Source organism: Homalodisca vitripennis, chromosome 2, assembly GCF_021130785.1.
Source record: "Homalodisca vitripennis isolate AUS2020 chromosome 2, UT_GWSS_2.1, whole genome shotgun sequence".
Lineage (NCBI taxonomy): Eukaryota > Metazoa > Arthropoda > Insecta > Hemiptera > Cicadellidae > Homalodisca > Homalodisca vitripennis.
Window position 1 is genome coordinate 160071961 of NC_060208.1, and position 6000 is coordinate 160077960.

The window sequence follows — 6000 nt, forward strand, 5'->3', positions numbered from 1 at the left end:
GATTTTTAATGTTGCCCATGTTAATACGATTATAAGAAAAACAATAACTAGGTAAACTGAGTTACATTTATAAAACAAAATATTTTACATTAATAACAAATACTTGACTCTTTAATTCAAATGTATGATATATAATTGGAGAGTTATGTGGATCCAAACTCTTTTCCTTTACTATGATCTAATTGTTTTAATTTTATTTACTAACAAATCGAATACCACTCTGACACTGTTAACAGAAGGACGCTTTTTAGAACTGTGTATGTATATACATTTCCTATATCAGGAAAAAGGCAAAATTGACTATGAACGATGTAAACTAAGACTGTAGTGAATCAAAATTCCCATAAATATAAAGGTTTTAACATATTTAATTTATAGCAGCAACAAGGTAAACTTAATATTGGCGTCTGAGATATATAATTCTCTCGAACCAGAAGTGCTCATTTACACCTATAACTTGCGAAATATCTTCTGAAGGCGGCGAGTAACTGCTAGTATAATATAATAAAGTTTTGCCAAATTTGAGCATAAGGGAAAAGCAGCACTACGGTTCAAATCCATGGTTAAATAAGGAGCATCGATTCCCATGATCGTGAATTGTAGTCATGAATTGTTATGCAAATTCAGGTGACGATACGTCTTATCTTCATAACTATAAGTACAATAAAACATTATCTAACTTGCCTAAGCACCAAAAGTTCAATAGTAAATTCATACCAATTTTCATACACGATATTTAAACTCACCTGCCAAGTCTTTAAATAAATTCGTTCTCGAAATGTACTGCGCACCGTAAACAGGAAAATATAATTTTTAAAGTCTTTTACACGATACTGTTCTTAAACTCAGAGCACATAAATAATAATTTTTAAAGTGTTTTAAATGTAAAAAAACCGAATCACTAAATTATATTGTTATTAAATTTAGTATAAATGTTTACTAATAAACTATTTCATCAGATATTATAGAAATATTTGAAAATACTATATTCTAAACTAATTAATTATATTTAATTCACATGCTTCGTATGCAAAGGATAATTATTGCTTTTTTACACATTGCACAATTAAATGAGTATTACGATGTGGTATTGGAATTGTTAGTTATGGTTGTAAAAGTATATACTGACAATGTTCACTTAATACTATCAATATATTCAGTACTGATTATTTAATTTGCAACTGTATACACATGAGCGTGACCAAGAGAGGACGAATAGTACTGTACTCGTATGGGTGAGAAACATCACATATTGTATATTTATTTAAAATGCTTCATAAATTATTGAAGTTTATTCTATATTTATTTGTAAACAACTACCTAAAACTTAAAACTGGCCATTGACTTTAATTAAAATGCTGAAGTGATCAGTATATAACTTGTTATAACTTTTGTTTATAAAAGTAAGAAATCTAATTGTGTTTACCATTACAAATTCTACAAATAACGTAAATTCAGTGTAAAACTGTCTAATGTAAAGAAAAATCGTCCAAGAGAAAGGTTATACTGTAAATATGAGCAATTTGAGATATTGTATGTTTATTTAAGACAAGTATAGAACTTCATTAATAATTTCTTCAATGTTTGTTGTGAATTCAATGTTTATTTGTAAACATTACCTGAAACTGACAAAATGAAATGGAAATAAGTTAAGATCACTTTTTATAAATTTAGTGTATAAAAGCAAAAATTGTAACAGTGTTTACCGTAAAAACTTCTATGAATGTTGTAAATTAAGTTTACAAAATGTACAATGGACGTAATAGTAGTCAAAGAGAAGAACCGGCCATAAAATGTGAGCAATACCACACATTTTACATTTGGCCCATATAAAGAGGAAAATGCTCATTGCTCCTTTGAGGTCTAGTTGTTATGCCTAGTGACAACAACTATAATACAATGAAAATTAGGATATTATCCTCAAAATTATGTAATAAATGTATGATTTATGCGTAAGTCTTCTGGATACTCTTTCTGTGTTAACCTCCTGGACGTAGTTTTTATTATACAATACATTTTATTGTAAACACTTATATACTTTATTTGCCAAGACTAAAACTATTTAAAAGGTAAACTTGCAATTTTGATAATACCATATGAGGCCGTTAGTAAATAGCATTTAAAGTGAAATTATTGTAAAAATAATCGATTTTGAAGGCTATTTATAACTTGTTTGACAGTGATTTCTATATATATATATATATTTTCCAGTTATTTAAAAAAAGGTTTGCTAAGTTTATTACATAAGCAATTTAAGTATACCTAAGCTTTAGATTTAAGACACCATTTTTCTAACTTTTAAACCTTAGACTTTTACACGTTAATTAATGCATATAATATAATGGAAAGTTAGTGTAGCCTAATTTTACCTATACCATATTATGTTAGGAACAATGTAAATTCACTTTGTGTCCACATGAGTTTATTAAAGTAAGACCTGTGGTTTTATGCCGCAAATTACATTACTAAAATATTCCAGTGTTGACTTTACATCTATTTCAAATTCCACTTAGTGCAATTTCTGAAATCTGACAGTTTATTCAGCAACCATCCAGTGCAATATAAACTAACAGGTGTTTTCATTGTCTCATAATGTGCACAATAGAGTGCACAAAAACATTTTAGGCACGATCCCAAAACATAAAAACCGTTGATGCTGAGGTAGATGAAACAAAAAATAACATTAGCGAATGTAACAAGTTAGTTAGTGAAATAAACAGTTGGGCACGATCGTGAGAGCGTACAGTTTGTGCTAATGATAAGAATTGATTATACATGTAAAACTTTAAGTGTACGGTAAAGTATATTAACATATTATGTTTTAAACAGTAGATTGGTGCGGTATTTTTTAAAACCAATGATACAAGGGCCATGTGGTTGTCTATCAATGTTGCATCTGCTAACGCTGCCGACCTGAGTGCAATCCTCGCAAATCCCAATTATTTATGAGCAATTTATGCACAGGATCATCCCACTGCATCTAGTGAACCCACTTTACACGACACAGTAGGAATTATTTCACAGATGAAAAAACAAATATACGGCCTTGCCTTTTGGAAATAAAACTGTTCGGTAATCGTGTTGAGTTATGTATTTATGTATGTATGGAAACTTTAGTTTCATTATTTTGTTTAATTAAAATAAAGATACTTTTTTTCAATAGATGCCATTTTCAAGCAGGTATCAGGGATAGGCATATTGAAAGTAGGTATGCACTAAGATACAATTCGATTATACTTTTCAACAACCCTAGTCCACTTCACATATTTGAAAGCCGCACCGGAGGCTATATATGGGACTAAATTTAAGTTAGAGGGACTTATGGGCGTTCCATCAGTAAATCCGAATGCCCAAATGGTAAGTATCTATTGTTGTCATTACAACATGACGAGGACAAATCCGTTCTCCTGAATCAGTCAGTGCAGCTGGCCAGCGAATCCGACCATTGAGCTCTTAGCAATTACTATATGATTGAATCTGTTTTGTCCAAGTATGCTGTTGGTGTTAAGAGACATTACCTCTGAGCATGAGCCTTGATTGTGGATCCTTCAAGGGTATGTGTCCAAATATTATGTCGATTATTTTTAAAGCGAGCAGAATATTTACTATAACTCTAAAATATTATCATCTATATACGTTCAAATTTCAATATAAATTTATTTTAACATTTGCAATATTAATAATTTCTCTGTTTTTTAATGTGAAATTTCAGGTAAAAATAATCTGAAATACACACTAATATGAAATATCCAAGTGAAAATAAATGATACTTTACTAGTATACATTAAAAAGAAAGCATGTTAAATCACCGGTTAATTTAAATTAAACATCACAAATTCATTCATATGCAGTGAAATATTTAGGTTTTTCTTAGGGATGGGAACGTCAAGCAGATAGGGGATATTCCCTAATAAAAAGTAAATAAAATAAAAAAACTAGAGCCTAGTAAAGCAAAAGAGTCTGGATCCCCATAACTCTCCAATAAAATATCATACATTTGAATTAAAGAGTCACCAATTTGTTATTAATGTAAAATATGTTTTTATAAATATAATTCAGTTTACCTTTTTATTGTTTTTCTTATAACCGTATTAACATAGGCAACATTAAAACTCGAAATTGAATGAACACGCTAACAGAAGTGACTCAGTCGCAATGTGTAACTGACATTATAATAATACAATAAAATAATAGGGTAGCAATTACTTTTTAATACTATTTTAGCTTACAGTTATGTTTATATTTTTACTCAGAGCAACACAAGTATTACTTAAAGTACATTGTTACAAATGTTTTAACAGTCGATTGTGTACAGGAAATGTAGTCAGATTGATGCGGTATTTTTCCACAAAAATAATAAAGAGGCAGTGTTGTTGTCCATCAATGATGCAGCTGCTAACGCTGCCGGCCTGAGTACGATCCTCGCCAATCCCAAAGCGATTTATGCACAGGATAATCCCACTGCATCTAGTGAACCCTCTGTACACAACATAATATGAAATATTTCACAGCTGAAAAAAAATACTAGAGCCCTAGGTTTCATAGTTTGTATAATGACTGAATGCTATAGTATCATATGCATGTTTATGCATAAACGTATTATTTATATGTAAGCGATTGTATTTTATCAATTCAATTAATTTATCCTCGTTTTTGTTTGTTTCAGTAGCCAAATGTAATCACTGAATTTTTTTTAACGCGAAAAAAGTATTGTTTATAATATGCAAGAAAGCTAAAGTTATATTAAACAAAGGAATCATGATATGAAGATACTGCAAGTCAGAACTGAACTGGAAAAAAGTAGGCAGATAGACAGACAGGCGGAAATGAAATTATTTCAGACTCACGTGTGATAGTCTTCACTAACTTTCAGCCAAAAATAATATGTCTGCATGAATTTCGAATAAACACTTTTTGGGTAAAAAATATGAGAACAGTTTATAATAAGCTAACCCGCTTATATAACAGTTCCAGTTATCACCAATGTAAATTTTTATTGCGATCGAAACACTACTTCGTGTTGTGTCCTTTCAATACATTTTGATATTATTAAAATATTTTTCTTATTCAATGATCGATCTCAATATACGTACATGTGTTAAATCTATAGGAGTACTTTCAATTTTTTAAGCTTAGCCTACGTACTTTATTATGCATATAACCGTCATTCACATACGTTTGGGGACGGCCCGTGGGGAGTGTCACGAAAATCCTATATGCAAGCATAGGCCATTATGCATATTATTTAACAATATTTATTAGTATTAAAAAGTGCTATAAACAACACTTCAGAAGCTTTATTTATTGCAAAATGATGAATGATTAACTAAAATAAACATTAAACTGTAAACGGTTGTCATTTTATATAGATATTTTAGTCATCACTCAATCACAAAATAGAATACTTTAATCACGTACCTAAAGTGTACTTTTTTAATATAGTAATTTCTAATGTGTGGTTTGCTTAATTATGTTCTAGTAACAAATATATTTAAAAGGACTTGTATTAAGGATGTCCAAGAAATTTCTTATGGGCTAATGTTGACTTGTGATGATTATTACCTAAAAATAGTTATAATATTCGTGTAATATACTTTAATTTATCTACCATTTTTCCAAAAATAATAAAGTATCTCCAGAAATTACACTACCCGTATAAATATTAGTATTACAGGAAACCCTCATCAGAATGAACTGGTATTTAGTTGTTGCAATATAGTATCAAATGTTGACAATAAATGATAGAAAAGTGTGAAATATTGTAAGAATAGCTTTTACGCATAAGAAGAAATAAGTATTATTAATTTACATCGCATCACAGTCTAATATATTTTATGTGAGTGTTCATTATTTAAATTTGATATAAAATTAATAAACCTGATGACTTTGAATCGGTCTCGTTACGGAAGGAGTTAAATCAGGCTACACGGTAGTAAAGCCAAAATTTTTTCCTACCGTTAGATTAACAATACACTTTCTGGATATGCCTTGCAGTTTGCA